We start from the raw sequence: 25,262 nt of genomic DNA on the forward strand, positions 1-25,262 counted from the left end.
AAACTTTTTGCAGGTGGGGCAAGTCTCCTCCCTGTACTCTGCACTCCCCAAACTTATACATACCAACACTGAGACTGCCATACCTCAGAGAAAAGAAAATATCCGGAGAAAAAGCATCTTTTGCCCATTCAGTCTCCACATTTCAGGAACCAGTAGAGCAGGTCCCAACTTTTCAAAATGTTACCTAAATGGACATGGAAAGACTTTTTATGAGAACTTCAAATAAAAATGTAGTGTTCCTGCTGATTAAAAAAATAAATAAATAAATTAAAAACATGTTAAGTTGATCAAACGATGGGAGGATCAAACTGAGTAGAGTCATTTTGCAGTAGAGACCATTATCATCATCATCATCAGCCCCCTTTTTCAAATTTTATTTCTACATGGGTTGGGGGTATCGTGTTAACTGTTGCCAACTCTCTCTATTCAGTGCCGCACTCCTGCCTACTTCAACACTCATAACGAAAAAAGTACGGATCAGTCACAATGTGCAGGGAATATGCAGAAACAGTGTAACTCCAATACACTCGAAGCCGATAAGATCCACAAAACACACTTTATTGCATAAAGAAACACTGAGGTTGAGCGCTTTCATCTGTCACAATACAGATTTCATCAGAACCAATCACTTAACAGCAGTACATACATTATATACCTGATTTGGCGCCAAAAATCTATTAATTATGCTAATCTTAAAACAACAATGTTCCCTAAAAAACTATACTAGTAAAATACTATACTTAAATACATTTTCATATACTTCTAATATACTAAAAAGTGATAAAATATACTTAAAGAGTGCTACAATTCTATAATAATTGATAAAAATTGATAAAAATTGATAAAAATATTAGGTATTGAGTATATTAAATACATTAAATATAAAATATGTTAAGGTGATTTTGAATGGATTCCTATAAACTCTAATTTTCCTAAATAACTTTGTTTATTACTATATAAAAACTAATTAAATAACTGTATGAAAAACTGTACATTCTGTAACATGTTCATATAGTTAATGTGTGTTGACTTGGTATTTGCTGCGTCCAAATGTGAAATATGTAAAGAATATGTAAAGAATATGTCCTCTTGACACATAAAACCATACTTAAATTATGAAGATGTAAAAAATTGTGAATATACTGTGAAATGCATATAATGTGATGCTTGAAACTAGATGGTTGTTTCCTGAAAAACTTAGTTCAATGCTAACAATGGTTTTAAACTGATAAAGTCATTGATACCTGGTGGTGTTGTGGCATCTGTGCATATTTGCCATCTACTTTCTTTCCATGCCAGAAATGTCTTCCAATTTCCTCCTTTGTCCTTAACATCTACTTGATCGATAATTGAAAACCTAAACTTGTGATCTATCCCTTTTTCCTGAATGTGTCTGTATAATGCGTTTTTAGTGTCTTCCTTTTTTATACAGTATAAAAAAGGAAGACACTAAAAACGCATTATACAGACACATTCAGGAAAAAGGGATAGATCACAAGTTTAGGTTTTCAATTATCGATCAAGTAGATGTTAAGGACAAAGGAGGAAATTAAAAGACATTTCTGGCATGGAAAGAAAGTAGATGGCAAATATGCACAGATGCCACAACACCACCAGGTATCAATGACTTTATCAGTTTAAAACCATTGTTAGCATTGAACTAAGTTTTTCAGGAAACAACCATCTAGTTTCAAGCATCACATTATATGCATTTCACAGTATATTCACAATTTTTTACATCTTCATAATTTAAGTATGGTTTTATGTGTCAAGAGGACATATTCTTTACATATTCTTTACATATTTCACATTTGGACGCAGCAAATACCAAGTCAACACACATTAACTATATGAACATGTTACAGAATGTACAGTTTTTCATACAGTTATTTAATTAGTTTTTATATAGTAATAAACAAAGTTATTTAGGAAAATTAGAGTTTATAGGAATCCATTCAAAATCACCTTAACATATTTTATATTTAATGTATTTAATATACTCAATACCTAATATTTTTATCAATTTTTATCAATTTTTATCAATTATTATAGAATTGTAGCACTCTTTAAGTATATTTTATCACTTTTTAGTATATTAGAAGTATATGAAAATGTATTTAAGTATAGTATTTTACTAGTATAGTTTTTTAGGGAACATTGTTGTTTTAAGATTAGCATAATTAATAGATTTTTGGCGCCAAATCAGGTATATAATGTATGTACTGCTGTTAAGTGATTGGTTCTGATGAAATCTGTATTGTGACAGATGAAAGCGCTCAACCTCAGTGTTTCTTTATGCAATAAAGTGTGTTTTGTGGATCTTATCGGCTTCGAGTGTATTGGAGTTACACTGTTTCTGCATATTCCCTACTTCAACACTCATGCCTGACTGTCGCAGATATTTTATTTATTTATTTATTTATTTTCAGTTTGATTACCAGGGAAGTCCACTGGGCCTGAAAGTGCCCATTTTCAGTGGAAGACCGGGGAGAAAAGCTCCATAAGCAATACAAAAAGGGTTACATAATTTTAAAGGTATAATACATGTATAAAATTCATACAGTAAGGGAATGCAAATGCATAAAAATGTACATCATAAAACACAGTTAACAGATAATAGAGAACACCATTTACAGGTATTTCCATTCAGAGCAGCATGATCAACTGTCTTTAAAATAAAAGATCTAAGGTTCTTGTGTTATTACACTACTGGGGGGGGGGCAGTTTGCATGCAGTTGTTCTAATTAAGTAAGGTAAACACTTGCTGTGCAGTCAATAGAAATACTGTGATATTTACAATATTTACATACTTGGAGTCAGGTGAGAGATTGCTTAATCAGTGACTGACAGCTTAAGTCTGTTGTAGGAGAATAGAAATATAAGTTAGAGGGAAGAGAGGAGCAAGGAGTATGAAGAACTCATTGGGGAATTCCCTTATATTTGGTAGGGTGTAAGCAGGAACATTTCCGTTTAGATGACAAGTATGAGAAAAGTTGGGTCTTGAAGGTTTCTGAGTTTGGTATAATCCTAAGTGAAGGAGGGAGAGAGTTCCATTTCTTGCCTAGAGTGAAAGAGAGTAGAAGCTGGCCAGCAGGTCGTTTGGGTTTGTGGATAGAAATTAAATGTTGGTGTTCAGATGTCAGAGATCTATTTGGGATGTATGGGGGAAGGATGTTTGTTAAGGCTGGGCATTTATCTGGGTGAAATATTAATTTGTGAGCGGTGGTTAGTTGTAGATAGTTTAGGTGGTTAGAGAGTTCTAGTCAGTTCAGAGATTGTAGGGTATGGCAGTGATGAGTGGAGGTTTTGGATTTAGTTGCAAATTTTGAGATCTTATTATACCAATTTTCAAGTTTGGAGGCATTGGAAGAAGTCAGATTAGTTAGAAGAGGGGCTCCATATAGTAAAGAAGGTAGAAGGTAGGTAGTTGCCAAGGTATGTCTAGAGGAGTTGGAGATAAAGAGGTTATTCTTATAGAGCATACCTAATTTTTGGTGGGTTTTCTTTATGTTTTGTTGAATGTGGATATCGAATTTAAGGTGTTCGTCTATGGTAATGCCAAGAAGTTTTGCAAAAGGGACCACTTCTATAGCAGTGTTGGTTTGGCTAAGGACTTTGAAAGCATTTTTGTCATAAGAAAAAGCCCTGGAGGGAGGGAAAAGTAATATTTTCTATTTATTTGAGTTGAGAAAGAGATGGTTTTGGTGCATCAAGTTCTCAGTGGTAGAAAATGCTATTTGGGTTTTAGTCAGTAGTTCAGGAAGGTTAGAGGCAGCACAGACTAAAGTTGAGTCATCAGCGTATTGGATAACTATTGTGTCAGAGATGACAGTGTGAAGGTTATTAATGAAGATGTTGAAAAGCATGGGTCAGAGGATGGACCCCTGGGGAATGCCGGTGGCTGTTGGTAAGAAGGAAGAGGTAGAGTTCTTCCATCTAACAGCTTGAGATCTGTCTGATAGGTAACTGGAGAACCAGGATAAAGTATTATGGGAGAGATTAAGGTTGGCGAGATGAAAGAGAAGGTGTTTGTCGGAAATGGTGTCAAATGCTTTAGAGAGATCTAGAAGTACTGTGGATACTAGGAGTCCAGAATCTCGGGCTCGATTGACTGTTTCTAGGAAGGAGAGTAGGGCAGTTATGGTGCTATGGCCGGGGCATAAGCCGTGTTGGGTGGGTGTTAGGAGTTGATTCTGGGTTAAGAAAGGCATAAGTTGGTGGTGGACACATTTTTCTAGAATTTTGGAGATTGGAGAGAGTAGGGCAATGGGGTGGAAATTGGAAATATTGGTGTTTTTGCCTCCTCTGTGAGGAGGAAGAATGTAGGCGGAGTGAAAGAGTTTGGGTACATATGATTCTTTTAAGGATCTATTTATTAAGATACTGACTGGGAGAGCAATACCATCAGCAGCACATTTGAGGAAGGAGGAGGATATGTTGTCAGGGGTATTGGAGGATGGCTTTAGTTTGGATATGAGTCTTTTTATAATATTGGTTGAAACTGGTTTGAGCTGGAATTTAAGGGGACAGTTATTAGGGTTGTTGGGTGGTAAAGAATGAGAGTTGTGTATATAGTTGTTCTGGAAAGTTTTGGTTAAGTTAGCTATGGATTCTGTAAAGAATGAGTTGAAATGTGAGCTCAGTTCAATGTCAGTTATACTTGGGTCAGGGCAGGGATTATTCCGGGACCCTGGATGGAAAAGGGAATTAACTGATTTCCAGAATTGTTTAGGGTTTTTATTATTGTTGGACTGAAGCATATTGTAGTGTTTTTGTTTTTGTCCAAGGTGATTAGTTTTTTTACATGGTTGCTGAGTTGGGTGTATTGGAACAAGGTAGAAGGCATTTTATTCTTCTGGTAAAGCTTCCAGGATTTGTCCCTGTGGTGCATGATTTGTTTTGTTTCTTTGGACAGCCAAGAAGCAGTATTAGCTTTGACTCATTTGTTTCTTAGAGGGGCTAGGGAGTTAAGAGTATTTAGGAATACAGATTTGAAATGTTCTACAGCTTTGTCAAGGGGAAGAGTATTTAGGATTTGCCAATTAATTTGTTTAAAAATGTTCGAGAAAGTTGTGGGGTTGAAGTTGCTAAGATTGCGAGTGGGAATGTAATGGTGTTGGTATTGGGTGGAGTTAGCTTAGCAATGAATGAAAGCAGGGAGATGGTCACTAAAGGTGTCTGGGATAGTGTCAGAGTGAATTATTTTGTTTGGATGGGAGACTAGGATCCAGTCTATGATGGGTCCTGGGGGGTGAATTTTGTTAGGACGTGTGGTTGAGTGGATTACTTGGGTGAAGTTGTAGAGGTTAATGGATAGGGAGGGAGAAGGTGTGTTGATTTTATTCCAATCAGTATTAACGTTGCCTAGAATGTAAGTTTCATACGTTATTTCAGTTGAGGCCCAATAAAGAATATTTTCAAGGGTAGAGATGTTGTCGCCTGGGGAGATATATAGGGAAATAATGCAGATATTCTTATGTTTATTCAATCGTAGGAGACTTGCTGTTAGTTCAGTATTTTTGAAATGTGGAGTTAGGATTTGAAGAGGGATTAAGGAAAGAAGGTTAGAGTAGATTAGAGCGAGCAGAGCCACCACCGTTTTTATTTAATCTCATTCTTTCACACAATCCATCTACCTCTTTGCTGTACATCTTCGCTTCCTCTTACTTTCTTCATCTCTCCCAAATCTTCCTCACCAGATTGTCTTCTGCTTTTCTGCTCATGTGTCCAAACCACCATAATCTGTTTTCTAATCTTTTCTTCATTTGGAGCTACTTTGGCTTCTGCACGTATGTCCTAATTTCTTTGTCTGTCTCACAGTGTGCATCCTACCACCCTTCTTAGGCACTTCATTTCCATCACCTCTAGCTTCTTCAACTGCTCTGCCTTTACTGCCCAGGTTTCTGTACTATACAGTAGTATTGGATGCACTATTGTCTTGTACACCTTACTTTTCAGCTTCTTTGGCATTCTTCTGTCATAGACTATACCTGACACTCTATGCCAGTAGGCTGGAGCCCTTCTGATTCTAGCTATGACCTCTTCATTCAGACTTCCCTTCTCCTCAATCATCCCTCCCAGATACTTGAAGCTGTTTACCTGTTCCAGTATCTTCCCTTCTAGCTCTATTCTCAGCTTCTTCTGATTTCCACAATTTGCTGCCATTACCACTGTCTTAACTGTGGTTAGTTTCATCCCACGTGCCTTCAGTTTTACATTCCATTCTCCTATCCTTTGCTGAAGTTCTAGCTCACAGTCTGCCTGTAATGCCACATCATCTGCATACAGCAACTTTTTTGATCTGTCCCCTCCAACCAGTTTGCTAGTCCATCACCAGTATGAACAGCAGTGGGCTCAGAGATGAACCCTGTTGTACAGCCACTCCCACTGGGAACCCCTCTGTGAGACCGAACACTGTTCGTACTTGAGTCATTGGGTCCTTGTACATAACCTGCACTAATTCTACCAATGTTTCTGGGACTTCAAATCACCGCAGTACTGCCAAGATCAGCTTTCTTGGGACCTTGTCATATGCTTTCCTCTAAGTCTAGGAATGCCCAGTTGGACTCTCTCCTCGCCTCTAGCTTCTTCTGAAGTATCTGTCTCACTGTTCTAGATTCTTCTGAAGTATCTGCCTTACTGAGAGAGACCATCAGAAAAGTTACAAATGTTCCAAAGCAAAGTGCATTATAATATGCTCAATGAAAATATCTAAAATCAAATTAGAGCATCGTAGTTTATGATACTTGGCACTGAATAATTTTCCTGTAAAGGGTATATGAAGAACAAATGTTAGAAAATGGGAATATGTAATTTATTGCAGGATGAGCACCCTATGAGTCATGTTTTTCTTAGAGTACCAGATTTTTTTTTGCCTAAAGGAGAATAAATTTGAAAAAATTTGAAAAAAAAGCATTTTAAGCACGTAGATATGGATATAATTTTGTATGGAAATTTAAAGAAAAGTCATAAGGTTGAAATTATTAATAGAATACTGATGTTTCATTTATGGCATACACCTGGAATGGAAGGAAGACAGATAACCTAAGAAATAACAAGTGATATGGTTGAGGTATTCAAGAAAATTACGCTATGGTTATGACAGAAGAGGTGGACGGGTGTACAGTTATCGTGGTGTTTACTGAGGTGAACTATATATGAAAATGAAAGTGAACTATTGATTTTACTCTTGATTGCATTATTATATAAACTTCATGTAAATGTCATGATATTTTTTAAAAGACGCCTTACTCTTTTTGATAATTGCAATACATATATATCTATAAATATACACAAGAGTTTAGTTTTATTATGAAACCAAAAAGATACAGCAATATTCTTTGAGCTCTGCTGAGCTTCACTGCTCACATACCTTGATTCATTCTGGCTTCCATTGTATTAGACTCACTAATACCCAATAAACAAAAGGTGCCGTCCTCTTTGGTAGTTAGCTGTCACCTTACAGACAGTTGATTTTGTCACTAATTCCTGCCCGTATCTCTGAAACCCTAGGAGATAACCAAATTATTTGAAAACATTCTGCCTGAGGTACATCCTAATTTCAGTAGTTATAAACTTTTGCTGTAATGGCTAAGTGGTGAATGTTACCTGTGGTGATCTAAAATATGAAATATCTTATTATAAGCCCTCCTGTCAAACATTTTCCCATTCTGATTAATCTCAGATGTAGTGCTATAATTTACCTTGTATGTCCCTACATTTAGTCCTATCAGCCAAAGAGTAGGTCTTTATAATGGCCCTAGTTTTTGAAACTTTGAAAGTGTTATTTGAGAGTCCTAATGAAGTAGTTCCACAGCAGTTATAACTCTTCATAGCACTAACCTATTTAGACAACAATGTTAAAACTTACAAATGTTGTTATAGCTGCAGTATTTGCTTCAGATGAGCTACAGTTGTGAGCTAGGTGTAGTCAGTGCCTTATTATCTTTCCAGAGTAACTTGCATTCAGTTATATTTAATCAAATATAACTGATAAAATTGTTTTATAAATGCTTATTCATTTTTGGACTACATATACCTAGAAGGTTGAAAAGGACAAACCTTTGAATTATACACCTTGAAGAGTGTACTGTCTAATCACATCTCTAATCTCCTTGAGTCCCATTGTTTATTTTGAGATCTTCCCTGATAGAAATTGAAAGGCTTATGAAAGATTTACATTTCAGCATACACCTAAATAGGCTTAGCGAGTGCTCTGGTTGTTAGATGCTGCCAAGTTCCAGCTACAAAAAAGCAATCAAATGTTTTATAGGCCTACACCTGCATATTTTGTCAGTAATATGAGGTTTCATCTACTAATTCAGAGTTTCTTTGATTCCCATACTAAGTGCAACAGAAGGACCTGAAACTTAGAAATGTACTTTTTAAACTTTCATTCAAGGTAAGTACCTTGTGTGAAGACTGGTAGAGAAGGGTGAAGGCTGCCAGCCTAGCCAGATAGAATTGTGCAGATAATTGTATCATTTGTAAATTTGAAATGTTTATCTTAAAACAATGTGGCAACATTGCCATCTGCTGTAAGGAAAACTAAGTCAAGCATTTTAAATCTTTCTTTTGAAGTTAAAATGATTTCAAATCTATCCTTTGATCTGTAGAGCTCGGATTCAGTCTGTCTGAGCTAGTACATTCTTCCTATTGTTTTAAGGCTAAAGTTAATGACCAGAATTTACATGTGGAAAGTCCTTTATTGCTCTAAGTGTCAAAGAAATTATGTAATGAGAACTAAAGGACAATGGTGTAATCTGGGAGGGCTCAGCAGAAATGTTTGTTAGTGATTTTAAAAACTATTGCTCAGAAAGAGACTGTTAAGCATTTTGATCTTGGACATCTAACTCAGCACTGCCTGTTGTCTTAAGTAAGTTATGTTAGAAGTGTGTTTTCTTGTAGTAATAGCTAGGAATTAGAAAATAAGTGTTTTTTTTATGTCAGAACTGTACTACGGAATTATTTTAAGTTTCTGTGTGATCTCTGAACTCTTGAATAGCACTGTGGTGTAGTAGTATTGTCTTGTGTTTTTAGTACTTATTATTAAATATTGTTAAACCCTTTTCAACTGTGGCTGTTTTATGTAGAGATAAATTAAGCTCTAGAATACAATGCATGCTTATAAGTGATCCTGTAATAAGCCCTTCCAATAAGCCTTGATTGCTTAAGTTGCACTACTATTGGATAATAATATTGCACAGTAATAATTGGACACCCTTTTAAGGGCCTTTGGGTGGCTGATACTTATTAGCTGGTGGTGGCAGTAATTACTACCATATAGTCTGGGTATAGGGGCACAGCTGGAGAATCTGTGTCAGCCTTTCCCAGGAGTGTCTGTGACATTGTATAAATACTTATCTCTAAGTGTGTGCATGTCAGCTACTTGGGCAGGGACACAAAGCACTGATTGGACAGAGAGGGTACTGGAGGTTTTAGCTTCCAGCTAGGCTGAGATCTGGACCCCATAGCTGTGCCAGTGGGGAGTCTTACTGGGGACCTGGAGAGCAAGGGAACGACCAGCCCCAGACTGACTGTGATCTCTGTGTGCTCTTAAGGGAAATTGCACTTTACTGTGTGTATTTGTTATCCTTTCTCCTATATGAGACATCCTTTCTGATGTTAGTGGTGAGAATTGAGGCTCCTTGATTGCTGGGCTAAGGTATGGGCATCACACCTTGAAAGAAATAAAACTTTGAGGAGATTGCACAATTTACCTAACAGTCGTTTGCACAAGAATTGCACAAATGGCTGTGTGATGATGTGAGGTATTGCCAGCTACACCAGGAGAACTAGGGCAGTGGATGTGCAACATATACCAGCACAGCTAGGAATTTTGCAAATAATTATATGTCATTTGTTTATCAGATTGATTTGTACAGATGCTTGTGTTGAAAAATGTATTTGTAAAGCTGCTTTGTGTTAAAAAATGTACCAACAGTGGGTTCTGACTGAAGTTTAACTGATTAAATGTATATGTTTCAACAGAAGATACTGAAATAGAAGAGGTTAAGCTCAGTCCCAGCTAACTTTTAGAAAAATATCCTGAAATTAAATTACCTTATTTAGGCCATAAAGATTGTATATTGCAGTTCGGATTGCAGCCAGAGAGTAAATGTCATGCCAGAGAGTCATTTATTAGCTCCTGTTAGCTCCTATATGAAGAGTGGAAGTGTTTTATTGTTTTATAGCTTCCAGACACTATAATACATCTCAGCAAAGCTCTATCAGTATGTATGTATGTATGACAATGCATATGTGCTAAATTCTGGTTCATTTTCTAGCAATGGGGGCAATGAGGATAGCATGGGAACCAGAAGTCAGATGGCATTCTGTTCTTTTCTGTTTTTTCCACAGCTGTCATGGAGCAAACACTGAATGTCAGGTACCATTCTGCGTGTTTGTTAAGGATGTGAGAAACATATGGTATGTATGCATCAGAACAGTACTTTTAATAGTGATTTAGTAGCATTAAAAGTTAAGAGCCACTTAGTTGGTACTTAATACAGCTGTATCAAATTGAGCATGCATACCTCTGTAAAAGCAAGTATGCATGCCTTAGTCTGTAGCACAAAGCAGCAGTTCCATATTTTCAATTATACAATGACTGGTCATTAATATTCGAAAATGAGCATGCTGATAGGCAAGCCCAACCAGCGTGCTCATTGTAAATCTTAGAGTATACTAACAGAAAAAGGTCCAATCACCCAGACTTCTTTCCGTTCGTATATTTCATAACTTTAATTTTTTTTTTAACAAAAATAAAAAAAAAAAACTATAGTCCAAACTCCAGACATACCAGAAAGGCAGCATGGAGGAAATACAAAGACAATCAGGTAGGTTATTTAAAACTAAAGACACATACATGATTTTCTTTGCATTTCCTCCATTCTGTCTCTCTCTCTCTCTCTCCTACCCCTAAAGTAGCTAAAACTTTTTTTTTAATTAAAAAAAAAATAGAAAACAAAAACAGAGCAATGGAGACTTTCTTTTCTCCATTGCTTCCTTTTCAAAGCATTGATGTACTGGGTATGCGTGGGAACGGAAGTCCCATACGCATGCGCATTACATCAAAACAAGGCAGCAGGATACCACCAGCCATGGAAGAACAGTACGGCGCCATTATACAAAGACATTATTTAAGAAAATGAAGTATTTTTTTTTCTTAAATAATGTCATTGTATAATAGCAATAACTAACTCCATGGTTGTGGTATATTGAAATTTACCCATGGTTGGCTTTATTTAATCACTCGGGCCTTGCCCTCTTGATTAAACCACACCAACCATGTGTGAATCTTCAATATACCACACCGTGTCATCAGTTATTACTTAAATAACAGTGAGCATGCATCTCTAAACTGTAATAGGAAAGTATGCATGCAGTAGCCTGTATGAAAAAAATAGCAGTACAGTATTACAGAGTTGTGGGTTCAAAAAACACACTTCCCAAATATACAATACTGTTAAGTTCTCATCATTATTGCAATGTAACTTCACACCTCTATAACAGAGGCAGAAATGACCTTCTGTAAACTGTAATCAGTATAATTGGAACACACATATATGCAATATATGCACACATCATGGAATGGTGGCTGCAATCTGTATTATAGTGTGCATCTGTTATGAACTGTGTAGTCTTAAAAGTAATGAAAACATCTGTTAGGAGTTAGTAGTTTTAAAAGTAAAGGTAACAGAAAAGAGTCAAATAATTGTATCACTGCTTTGTATGTCACATATAAAGCTACTATTGCTCTCCCTTTTTTCCTCTCACCCAACCCTTATCTTCTCTTCTCTCTCTTTTTTTAATTTTTTTTTATTTTAAAATTTTCCACAGCACAGCTGGGTAAGCCTGCCTCAGAGGATCCTCCTGTCCCCACTCCACTGGCTACAACACCACTACCCAGCACATCTGTTGCGCAACCTAGCACCTCCCCCTCTTCTGCCTTTGCATTACCTGGCCCCTCAAGTAGCTCTGCCCCAGAGGATAGGCCTGTGGCTCCCTCAGTGATCAGTGGCAGATGTGGTGACTTTATCACTCTAGAAAAACTGCCAGGGATGGTGAGTAGGATTGTGTGCTACACTCTGGGTGCATGCCTATGCAAGAGGGAGTTCCTGCTCTTTGTCCTCCTTTAGAACACATGTAAGAGACACAGACATTAGGCACTGCAGCCAGCTATGCAGTGAGGTGACAGTGATGACAGTCCACTGGGTGAGGATGAGATTTCTACTGTCAACCAGCTTGATGTGCATAGGACCTGGATTTCCCACATTCTCCCCAACCATGGTGTTCACCTACCTCTTGTGTCCTTCACCATCCCTGTCTCTTGTCTTGTTTGCCATCTCTGTCTTCACTTGCTTCCTCACCTACAAAACTTACCTCACCCAGAAATTCCTACATCCCTTCCACAGCATTCCTTTCTCTCTCAAAAAAAAAAAAAAAAAATGGGTACCTGTCACCAAAAAAAAAAAAAAAAAGGTCCCATATATAGGTCTCCATTTCACATGTGTCTTCATGAAACACTTGATTTGGTCCAATTGATTATAAACTATAAAACCTGATTGTGTTGTGGTCACCCCTCTCTCTGGAGGCAATAATTCAAATTCAGCTAATATTTTGTATATACGATCATGTTTTATTGTTCAAAAAATGGATAGTTATGGTTCATTCCTGAATCCTTCCTGCACATTACTGCCCTCCTTTCACTTTGTTTTTCCTCCTGCTTTCTCCCTGTTTCACCACTTTCCTGTCTTCCTCATTTCTTTTCTTTTAGGAATTATTGCCATGGTTGGGGTAAGGGTGGGAACATCGTGAACCCATGGACATTAAGCTACGTGACAGTGAGGATTGTGTCATCACCCATTAGACTGTCATCACAGTCACATCACTGCACCAATGGCTGCAGTGTCTGACATCTGTGTCTCCTTGTTTGACTCAGTACAATGATGGAGAGCAGTGTCTCCATCCAGCACAGGGGTGCACCAGCTGTGTATCACACAATCTTGTGCACCAACCCTGGCAGTACATAGCAGGTGATAAATTCACTACCTCTGCCACTGCTCGCAGATGGTACAACTGGTCTATCCTGTGGACCATAACTACCTGAGGGGCCAGGTAATGCAGGGGCAGCAGGGGAATGTGCACAAATGCACACTATATTACAGATTGCTGCAAGCAATCCTTGATGTGTCCATATACCGCACATATGCATGTTCCAATTATACCGATTACAGTTTACATCAGGCCATTGGTGCCGTTGCTTCAGAGCTCTGACATTATAGGTTCATAGGTAGGTACTAGGCTATCGGCCCTAGGGCCCATACAAGTCTAGCCAAAAAATGTACCCTGGCTTTCGCCACCCAAGAAAATTATTTTCCTGTGCCCCTGTTGAGCAGAGCCACAGAAGTGATCCCCGGGGTGAATTTCCCATTTCCCATCCAATCATCAAGATTTTTCTTGAAGAGTGCTAATGAGGAGCTCTGTTTGACATAGATAGGTAGTCTGTTCTAGAGTACGGGAAGTCTCTGGGACAGGAATCTATCCCTCCAGCATGTTCTGTTTATTGTGGTGACAAGGTTTAGGTCCCTAGAGCGTGTAGCTTGGAGGGATTTGGATTTCTTTAAATGGATCATGTCCAACAGCTCTGGGTTTGACATAGCTTTGTTTGTTAGGCAGAGATCGCCCCTGAGTAGGCGATATGCGATGGAGTAAAGCCGTAGTTTTTTGAGACGGTCTGCATTGGGCATCTGTTTGAGGCCAGTAATCCTCTTTGTGAAGTATTTCTGTGGTCTTTCCAGTTGTTGTAGATGTCTTGTGAGGTTACATACCAAAAGGGGCATTGTACTCTATAATGGGTCTAATGAGTGATGAGTAGAGGGGAAAAAATGACCTCTTTTTTTCTGGATGAGAATCCTTTTGTGATGAGATGAGCCGCGTAGAAGGATTTCCTGACCACTGTGGCGATGTGATTATCAAAGGAGAGACTACTGTCCACCTGTGTCGCAAGGTCTCTTATCACATTTTCGGCATTAAGTAGACTACCAGCTATGTGGTAGTTCATGGGTACAGAGTTTTTATCAAAGGGGATGACAATACACTTTTTGGCATTGAGCTTCAGTACATTGCAATACTGATGAAAACTTAACAGTACTGCATCTTGGGGAAGTGTGGTTTTTGAACCCACAACGTCTGACCACCATACCTTTCAATTGTCCAGATTTTTGAAGAATGTCCATACTTTGTTTCATATTTTTGGTCTGTTCCTCATAAAATCTGCAGTTTTCTGGCAAATCATCAAGGACTGAAGTTAGTAAATGCTAGCATATATTTGAGTTTCAGACTTCATATCCTTCACAAAAATACTTGAAAACAAAAATCCTCTTTTTGTTTCAACTTTCTAAGTTTATAAGAGCAATATTTAAAATGTGACCCTAGTTTTAGACCTTTGTACCCCATTATTTCAGGCTTTGTCCAGACTTCTTGCACTAAGGGGTTGAGAGGTATGGAGCACATCTGAGTTACTACTATGATACTATGTTGCTCTTGTTACTCTCCTTGTTTTGCATCCTGCCTGTTGTTAGTATTCTACATCTGTAGACTGTGTTATGTTTCTCCAGTGTGTACTACTGACTGCCTATCTTTACTGTTTTATCAGAAAATGGTTACTTTGTATTTATGTGATACTTATGTGTATTATTATTCTGTTGTCTTTTAACACACAAAATGTCAGTGAGTTGGAGACCTCCTTTCAGTGAAGTGAAGAGAGCCAGCCTAATATGCAAGAAAAGCTATGAGTATGACAGTACATTGTTGCCAACATCAATTCTGTAGGCAGCCACAGCCAGACATATGAACAGGTGTGCCATAGGGCCAATGGCATGATTACTTATGTATGGAGGTGAGCAGCTGCTGTTGCTCAAGACCAAAGGGTAACCAGGGGTGGGCCTGCTACATAACCCCCTCTCACCCACAATGAAGTGTTTCTGGCAAATATACCCCAACATGAGAGATCACAGCAGAGTGGACCACAGCATGTACATGACATCAGCACCACTACTTTTGAGTCCCAGGAGGAGCTTCCAGTTAGGCTTTGTTATATGACCAGTTGAATATTGTTGCATAGTAAAACAATTGAAATAAAATTTACTTCTATGTCATATGTCTTTTTTTGGGCAGGGATTAAAGATTACTACAGTGATAAGCTCAGTTTGGCATTGTTATCCACATTCTTGTTGAATGTACAGTTAATCAGATATACAGGAGTACATGTAGTACCCCATGGCTTACTGTTAATTGTGATGATGTTGCCCTTACCTCTTACTTAACTTATTTCAGGACCATCAGGAATCCAGCAATGTATGCCTCCTACAGATGGTAAGGCAAATAAATGTATTTCAATACTGCAGATCAATTTAAAGAAATATCATAATGTGCCATTTTAAGCCTACTGTTTGTATTGATGTACTGTCTGTAATACTGGGAGCACTGTTAGTGTTTAGCATATATTGCACCATAGTAGTGCAGGTATTAATGTACACCTGTGTTTCTTCCTTTTTATCACAGGTGAGCATGACAGTGGGAGTGTGGGCCCATTGATACCTGATGTCAGTGTCTCATTAGACACTGATGATGATGGTGGCAAAACTGAGGCACATTCAGGGGGTGAAGAGGTTGAATTTGACACAGATGTTGACATCCAGCCACCCCCTGCATTTTCCCTGGACTCAGCCAGTAGGCCTACACCTACCCAGTTCACTAAGCCTACAAATATTGGACAAGTGGAGGGCGAGGACATTGATCAAGGAAGTGTGGGCAAGATGCTGTGCAGGAGGGTTGATAGGGGTGCTCGGAGGGGGCCAGCTGTCCCTCTTTTACCTGATGCTGGTGTCTCTTCCTGTGTCACTCAACGTATGTTTAGGGCCATCATGGTGGCACAGGCATGTGCAGAAAGGCTCTCCAGATAAATTCTCAGGGTTGTAGATGTGGCACAGGCTGACATGTGTGACTGCCTCCTCTATGTTGCTGATTCACTGAATTGGATTAATGCCAAGTTGGAATGTGGGGTGTCTGTGATGGATCGAGGGGTGCCTCTCATGGAATGAGCAGTTTCTGTGATGGGACATCTGCTGCGAGGGGAACAGCATCCTTGTGGGAGTAGTTCAGCCACAACATGTGCTGATAGCCAATGTGGCCATTTCTGACCACGCTCCCATAGTGGCAGTACGTCCAGTGGTCCATTGGTGAGTGTGCTGTCTACACCCAGATGTGGCAGGACATGGGGTCATGGTCCTGACCATTCCCATGAAGGGAGCACAACCAGCAGACATCACTCATACACAGGCAGCAGCACTGCATCTAAGCTTGGGCATGGAAGTGCCAATGCAACTAATGGCAGAGCCAGTTCTCATGGTCGGGGGTGACAATGATGAACTGCCACCTCTACCATACATGGCTCATACCTGTCCAATATATCAAGATGTAGAGCTAACACTGAGCTTGACTGTGTTCATGCTGACACTCAGAGACCACTGTCACATGGAGAACACCTACAGATACGCACACAACAGTTACATGGTTCAGCCTGCCTGCTTCCCTTTCGTACTCACACACACTCACTGACCTTTTGAGTCAGCCTATATGTTTTTCCCCCTTCACAGCACCCTGTGCAAGTGATGATAACTGTGCCATATCCCTGTTTTCTCTCTTCTGTATTCAGGGATACAAAAGTGTTGTGTCTGATGCACAGGTTGCATAGCTACATTAGTGCCTAGTATATCTGTACTTGTGTTGTTGAACTGATAATTGTACCTGCCACTTATATTTGCCTTGCAAAGTTATACAGTGGATAGCTTTATCATGTCACTTCTTTCAAGTGTATTCTCTTGTAAGGGCTGTGAAGTCAGGAACTACAATCTGTCTCATTAGTTTCTAACTTTTGTCTTTAATGATTTTCCAGTACATATGTTTGGTGCACATCATAAGGCACACCATCACATTCAGATCTCAAGATTGTATGACAGCACTGTAGTCAAACTCATCAAAGCAGTAATAAAGTATAATTTTCTCTTTTGCATGAACCTTACCAGACACACGCTGCAGCTGGACAGACCACATGACTTCTCATCAAGATAACACAGGGCCTACAAACCATGCTATGATGTATGTGGATAGATTAAAAGACATGTCACTGTAATCTGTCTTGGATCGGATTACATTGCAACTGTTATTGTGAGCCTCTTAGTTTGGTTTAAGCACTTGGACTACAGGCCCACTGTTTAATGTTTGTTTATTGTCTTCACTCTTGCAGAAGGGGAGGGTAGCTTCTGCCCTTCTGAGATTGGAATTGCTGGTTGAATGCTTATTGTGGCTGTTGTTCTAAGTGTCTTTGTTCAGGATTAAGCACGTTGGTTTCAGACCAGCTATTTCACACTGAACTGCTGGTTTATTTAAGCCTTTTTGGGGTTTTTTTGCTGTTGTGACTGTGATTTTCTGCACTTTGAATTTCTAGTATTTCTGCAATTTATAACATAGGCTAGATTCAGGCTGGCTGAATATATACTTTTTTGTATCATTTGAGCACTAAAACCAACCATTTTACATTAAGAAGGCCCCCTGCACCCTTGTGGCAGAAGTGTGCAGCCAAGCACCCATCTGAGTTGAGGACTGTTGGAATAAGGGTCAGTCTTGGGATTTCCCCTTTGTATACTTTTTTAAAATTGTTTAACTTTGTTTGTATTTCAGCATCATGTTTGGGCAGGTTTGCACTCAGTTTACTGGAGCTGCTCAGAGATTGCACCTCTGTCCTGTGAGCAACTCAGTTGTACATTGAGAAGCATTGACACAGTGTTCTACCCCTAGCCCTACATAGAATCACAGCTCGTTGTTAGTGTTATAGCAAAACCTCATCCATCTAGCCCACTCCCCATTAATCACTACAGTATATACCAGCCATAATGGATAGACAGTTTACCATCAGTTTTCCATCCAGCCTGAATGACATGGGCAGCCTGAGGCAATGTAGCAATTGCCTAATGTATACTGACAATCAGTTACTTCTAAAACAAACAAATACAACATGTGAGAGCTGTATCTGTACTATGAATTTGGAATCAATTCTCTCACATAACAACAAACCAGATATTAAACAGGTTGCCAGCACACACACTGCATCTGTTGCACACAAGCTCACAACACATACAACCACATATGCGGAGGTACTTGCTAGAAGCCTACCTAAAGATCAGAGACCTCCCAAGTGCAAACCTACTGCACACACTGCTAACTCAGCAGAATCCACCACACATAATAATACACACAACAGTGTCTCAGCCAATAAGCCCCTAAGGCAAAACACCTCAAAGCCAAATGTCTTTGTCATAAGCAACTCCATAATGAGATACACAGATGTTCCCCTCACAAGACTGGACAAGGTGAAGGTTGTGGTCAGCTGCCTGTCAGGTGCCAGGATCCGTCAGATCACACACACACTCAAGTCTCTCAACAACAAGTACAGTTGTGTATGTCTCTGTCATATTCCATGTTGGAGTGAATGACTTGAAACATACCTCACTGGAATATATGAAGAGAGACATGATTAATTTCTCAGATTATGTGTCTCAGGCAGATATGCCTTTAGTCCTAAGCAGCATTCTACCTTCACCCAGGATGATGCTTCAACATGAACAAAAAATGATTGACTTCAACAATTGGCTTAGCTTCTGATGTCAATCCAGGGGGATACAGCATATGTCAGCCTGGGAAGATATGGTCGACAGATAAGACTGTTTTGCCAGAGACGGTCTTCACCTGTCACCTTTTGGCTTTCGGTTACTAGCAAAGGTACTTGCTTCCACATAGTGCCTTTTTTAGGGAATGTCACAACAACTAAATTCTTGACATAGCAAAAATCCACTAGAGACAAACTGAAGGTTATGCTGCTTAATGCAAGGACTCTAAATCCGAAGCTGCACTCACAAGAAGCACTCCTTACCTTGGAAGATGCCGATGTATGTGCAGCCACAGAGACATAGTTCAAGGTCGCAGAGAGCCTACCGGCCATGCAAGGCTACAATGTTCAGAAAACTCAAAATGAGTGTGAAAGAACTAAAGGCAAAGGTGTATACATCTTCATTAACTCATTACATCCAAGTGACATCTCCAGGTGCATCTGCAGTTAACTCCTACTGACCCCATTAGGCGTCAAATATTGCTTGTTCATATTTGAATCAATAATTCTAAAACCATGCTATGTACAAGGTGTTAAAAGATTTCATCTTAAAGATTACACAATGGCAAACTCAACTGCGTTAATATTTTACCTCTGTCTAGTGCAGTTAAATAGATATTAATTGTTGTTTTTATGATATTAATTTATATAGATATAATTTTCACATTTTTTTGAATATCTCAACAGCCAAATAACACACACAGAACTCCTTAGTACCATATGAAAGGTCTCAGCTAGATAGCTAGATGAATAAAATGCTGCTGACACATACCTCTCAACCTAGAAACATCCAAAATCTGGACAAAGGCACATGAAAATAGGTACAAATCTGTACACTGATTAATATACAATTTGCATGTGTAATTATGTAGCTCCACCCACTCCAATGGAATTGTGGGATGCCATTATTCAAACACGAATTGAAGAACAGACAAAATATTAAAACACAAAATATAACCAAAATACATGTTATCATACTTTATTCTGAAAAATGAACACCTTTTAAGCATCCTGTTTGAACATTATTCCTGTTTCCACAAACAAATTGTGTTTCATTTCTAGCATACTAAACTTACCATAGTGTACCGTTTTTCTTCAATTTTTCATAAAGCCTTTCCAGAACAGCATTTTCAATGTACTATGCAACGCACACTGATTTTGCAACATTATGTTTTATTCAAGCTACCTCCCCGAAAATGCAACATATAAGTATACACAGGTTGCAGGGAGAGCTTGTCTCCTCTAATATGAGTGTCACGTGAAGAAATGACAACTGGGAAAGGTAGACCTTAAGGCCTTTATATCTATCTGAACCAGTAACAACTTCGATAATTAACACACACACACACACACACACACACACACACACACACACACACACACACACACACACACGCACACACGCACACACGCACATACGCACACACACACACACACCAGCTTCTAATGAATAATAAAATGCAGCTTCTTCTCCAAATGAATAATAAAATGCACACACACACAAAATGTTGACCTTTTATGCAATAATAATCTACTAACCCCGTTTCATTATTAGAAGCTAATTTTATAATTTGCTGTAAATCATCACCTGACTGGGCCACTATGCTAACACAATATTGTTTTGAGGCATTTCTCTCATAATGGCACACACTGTGCTCTTACAACATGACATGACCCAGATACCATAATGATGAGGAGTTTTGTTTCTGCATTTATTTAAAAAGCTAAATCCTTTTACTGTAACTTCCAATAATTTCCTTTGAACAAATCTCACAGGTACTGGAAAGGTGTGAAACTGCCTCTAATTACATATAAATTATGTCAAAACATCTAGTCAAAGCAAAACAAATTTTCATGGCATCAGACAGGATGGAATGTTGTCTGAGAAAGAAGAATTACATGTGACGTCAGCACCTCATCATTCAGTTAAATAAACCTAAAGGGAAAATAAATCCTGAAAGTAAGAACGGCCTTAACATCAACAGAGCACATAAATACCACACAGAATACCAAAAGAAAGGTGAACATTAAATTGGGAAATTACATGCCCTGCTCAGATCAGTGTAATATTCTCAATTTTTAAAATTGAAAGGTAGGTCTTAGAAGATAAAGAAATTCTTCACTTGACAGTAGAAATGGCAGTTATCATATTAATGCAGTAAATCAGCAGGAATTTTCAGCTCAGATTCTGCATACCAGAGGAGTCACTGGGTGCTCCAAATAACTCCTCTCCACTCCCTGAAAACTCAGAGCTTGAACTTTTGTAGTTTTAGGATGAACTCCCAGACTATCTTCCAAACTTAGAATGTTGGCAGTCAGATAACAGATTTTGCATATCATGAATTTTCTGAAGGATGAAGTCTGAAAATCAGATATATGATAATGTGACTTATGTCTCTGCAGCTTGCCGTTATTTTTTAACTAAGATCTGCTACTACCACACTGATTTGCTAGAAAAATACATTTTTTTTGAGAAATGGAACGGACCAAAATATGAGTAAATATAAATAATCTGGTTTGGACGTTCTGGGAAAATAAATATAGCAGTCACATTTTTTTTTCCTAGAGCCCAGAGCAGCTGGAGCAAGTGAAGCCATGACTGGATATTTTAAAACAGCTTGTTGCAGCCCAAGAGAGTCGTCTTCAATTCCACTCTGTTTCCTGGTTGCTGCTACTTAAATCCAATTTTTACATGGTGTGAATGTGTGATTATATATATCCATTTGTGAAATGTGAATGAATGGGTCTGTCAGGCCAGTTAATATGGGTAGTACATAGTTGACTTGAGCCCTCCCCTCTCAGCTGAACTCTGTTTCCGACAGACTGGCAGACTGCCTCTCGGAACTGATATCATAACTCATGCCCTGCATGCGATGATATCAGGACCGTCTTTCAAAAAAAAAAAAATTTGAAAAAAACAGCAGGAAATTCAGGAATTGAAGGGTCCACTTAGAAATTCGTGGCACCCCATTATTTTACCCTCAAAACCGCTAAACACCAAGGCATTCGGTATTGTTGAGAGGTATGTGCTGACCGTATGTGTGTAACTTGAGTGGTTGCTGAGATATTGTAAAATTGTCTACAAAATATTACAAATGTAATAGTTACTGTGATTACTGTGGTTTATATAATTCAATTTAAGACCTAAAACCTAAAGAATACTACCACAATAAAAATAGTTTGTGCTGAAGGGTTTGCCATTTACACTTTTTTCATAACCTGTATGGTTCCAGAGATATGAACATTTGTTTGAAATGTGAGGACATAATTTAATTCTGTCAAAATGCTTAGGCTCCACCCATTGGAAGTTACAGTGCAAATTTCCTGAATGAGTTAAAGACAAATACACCTCAAGACTGGTCAAACAGTATGACTCCCTAGAGCTGCTCCAAGTCCAACTAACTGTAGGCAAAACCCTCTTCCAAATTATTGCTAGCTAAAGGTCCCCCACCTTGAACCACTAGAAACACTCTGCCTACTTGGAACTTTTGAATCACTCACTATCCAACCAAAAATCTTGATCATGTGTGATTTCAACTATCCTTCCATTGATTGGGAGTCATATATGAGAACAAACATGCTCACCCTCCTCGACTTTGTTAATACAAATGCTCTGGAACAGATAGTTTGCACCCCCACAAGGGGCTCAAATGTCCTAGACTTAGTACTCACCAACATAAGGGGTCTCTGCACTACCCCCTGTGTGTTGCCATCCTTGGTAAGGTCTGATCATAATTCAGTCTTGTTCAAATGAGCAATCATACTTGACCCCCTCCTTAAGAGCAAAAAGGATGAAAAATGCTGCCAAAGCAAACTATAGCCTCATACGTAATACCATAAATAGTTTCAACCCCCTGCTACCACTGTCAACAATGACTGCTATACAGAGGTGTATACAAATGCCCTGTATAAACACTTATACAAATGTATAGACTCTGCTGTACCTGAACAGATCAAAGCAAAGTCCTCACAAAATGCAAGCCACCCTGGTGGACATCAAGCATAAATAGGTTATACAACAAGTGGAAGAAACTAATGTCTAAAAACAAGACAGAAGTGACGCAACAGAGGAAGGACACCATTCACAGCTTGAACAAACAAATTAGATATCTTTTAAAGTCCTCTAAAGGCAATTACAAATCATCCCTAGCTAAAAACAATCACAAGGCATTCTTTATCTACATCAGAAATCTAAAAGGGAAGGCTCAGCTTTGTGTCATACTAGTAGTGGATGGTGCCACTCATACTGACACTGAAGACATTCCCAACCTGCTAGCAGGCAGATTTGGTGCAAACGTCACCCCCCCCGTCCCCTATCCCCACCAGACTTACCCCAGAGCATACCTGGCACCAGTCCTCTACCTAGTATCTTCAAAGAGCAGGTCATAACTGCACTTTCCATGGCCAAAAACACAGCCTCTATGGGACCAGATAACATCCCAGGCTGCCTACTAAATGGTCTAAAACAGGACCTAGCAGAACTACTTGGCACTCTCTTCAACCACAGTCTAAGAAATGGCTTTGTCCCAGCAGAGTGAAAAACAGCAACAGTAATTCCCTTTCACAAAGGGGGTCCATCAACCGACACTGGGAAATATAGAACCATAGGCCTAACTTGCCTTATCTACAAAGCCATGGAGAAAATCATCATGGACCTTATCAACAAAGACAGAGGTGACCTTCAAACTCTTGACCTGACCCAATTTGGCTTTGTTAAGGGTAGATCATGCTTATTAACTTTATTAAACCTGATGGACTTTTTCAAGAATGTCACCAAAGGCCTGGATGAAAGCAAAACCGTACATAGAGCCCCTCTTGGCCTAGCCAATACTTTTGACGCAATCCCCCATTCAGGCATCATTGAGAAACTCACACAGCTGAGTCCGAATGGAAAGATGATAAAATTAGCAAAAGGAGAGAAGTATTGCTGGAAGTGAATTCATCCTCAAGAATTGGGTGAGTACCTTCATGAGGTGGATCCTGCTTTTTACAAAATCTAACAAAGATGACACTTACACTGATATATAGACTGTATTTTATATAGCATATATCATGGACAGAAATAGGTTAAAAAATAAAGAAGATGGCTGGGTGCACAAGTCCCAGGATAAAAAAGTGCCCAATCCTGGTAAGCACACTAGTACCAGTACTGGAAAACAATGACAGTGTAGAATCTTCAAGACATAGAAATATTCCTACAATGGGGCTAGGCCAGGCCCAGGGGGAAAATGGTCCCCCTGTTGTAGAAGGAAGTAGCAGTCCACAAAAATCACAAAAACTGATAGGCCAAAAAAGAACTATACATGCTACAGAGAGTACTATTGAGGATAAGAAAGAAATTATGTATTGTTACTATTATGTAAAAAGCCCAGAATATCCAGACAAAACATATATGAAAAGATTAAGAGAGAAATTAGAGGAAAGAAAAATACGTTCACAAGAAACACTTGTCAGAAGCTTGAAATAAAAATTTGTGTTAATCAATATAACAGATCCATGAAAAACACTATAGAGACCAAGAAACATTGTGTCATTTGAAAAAAGAAGTAACTGAGGAAGTGTGAATATTTGAAGAGCAACATTTAATGATGTTTGAAGAGTATAAAAAAGAAATATGTGCATGGGAAAGAAAGAGAGATCTGATATGCTGTGATATTTATGCAAAGGGGAAGGTCAAATTAATCATCAGAAAAAGGCAGTCCCAAAGATATTCAAAGAGAAATATAGGCAAAGACATCCAGATATGGAAAAATTCACAATAAAAAATAAGATCACAAAGAGGGAATGTAGAACAGAAGATTAGTCAAGTAGAAGTAAAAAAAATATAAGCTGAAGTTATGGAATATTTTTGAAGTGAAGGATTCAGTGTAGAAAGTCTAACACAGGTCATATGACAGCATGATGGAACAACTAGTCTCCAAAGTAAGGAAAAACAAGAGGAGCAGGAGACATCTGAATAAGAAATATGGGCATGGGAAAGAAAAAGAGATTTAAGATGGTGTAATAATTATGCAAAGGAGAAAGCAAAACTAATCAATCCAAAAAGAGTAGCAACAAAGATATCCAGATATGGAACATTTTACAATATAAAAAATAAGAAATCAAAGAGGAACAGTGGAAAAGAAGATTTGTTAAGGAGAATTTAAAGAAATAGAAACTGAGGTTATGGATTACCTGCAAAGTGAAGGATTTAATGTAGAAACATTAACTCAGATAACAACACAACTGAATAGAGCAATGGACACCCTAATTAAGGAGAAAGCAGTAGAGCTGGAAGCATCTATTGAATCAGTTGCCATATGAAGATACTTTGGAGCTTCCCACTGGAAACCAGTACAAATGTTCAGATGGAGCTATATAGCAAGGGAAAGAACAGGAAACTGGCAACTCTGACACAGTCAATGTCATAGAGTGATAGGCCAGTGAGTTCACATATGAAAGAGCAACGGATGGCACAGCATGACACTGAAGAGAATGTGGCACAGGAAGAAGCTCTGGGATGTTCTATAGAATGCCCGCAGGAAATGGTGAA

The sequence above is a fragment of the Protopterus annectens genome, chromosome 4.part0 (assembly GCF_019279795.1).
Source record: "Protopterus annectens isolate FY-2018-M chromosome 4.part0, PAN1.0, whole genome shotgun sequence".
Lineage (NCBI taxonomy): Eukaryota > Metazoa > Chordata > Ceratodontiformes > Protopteridae > Protopterus > Protopterus annectens.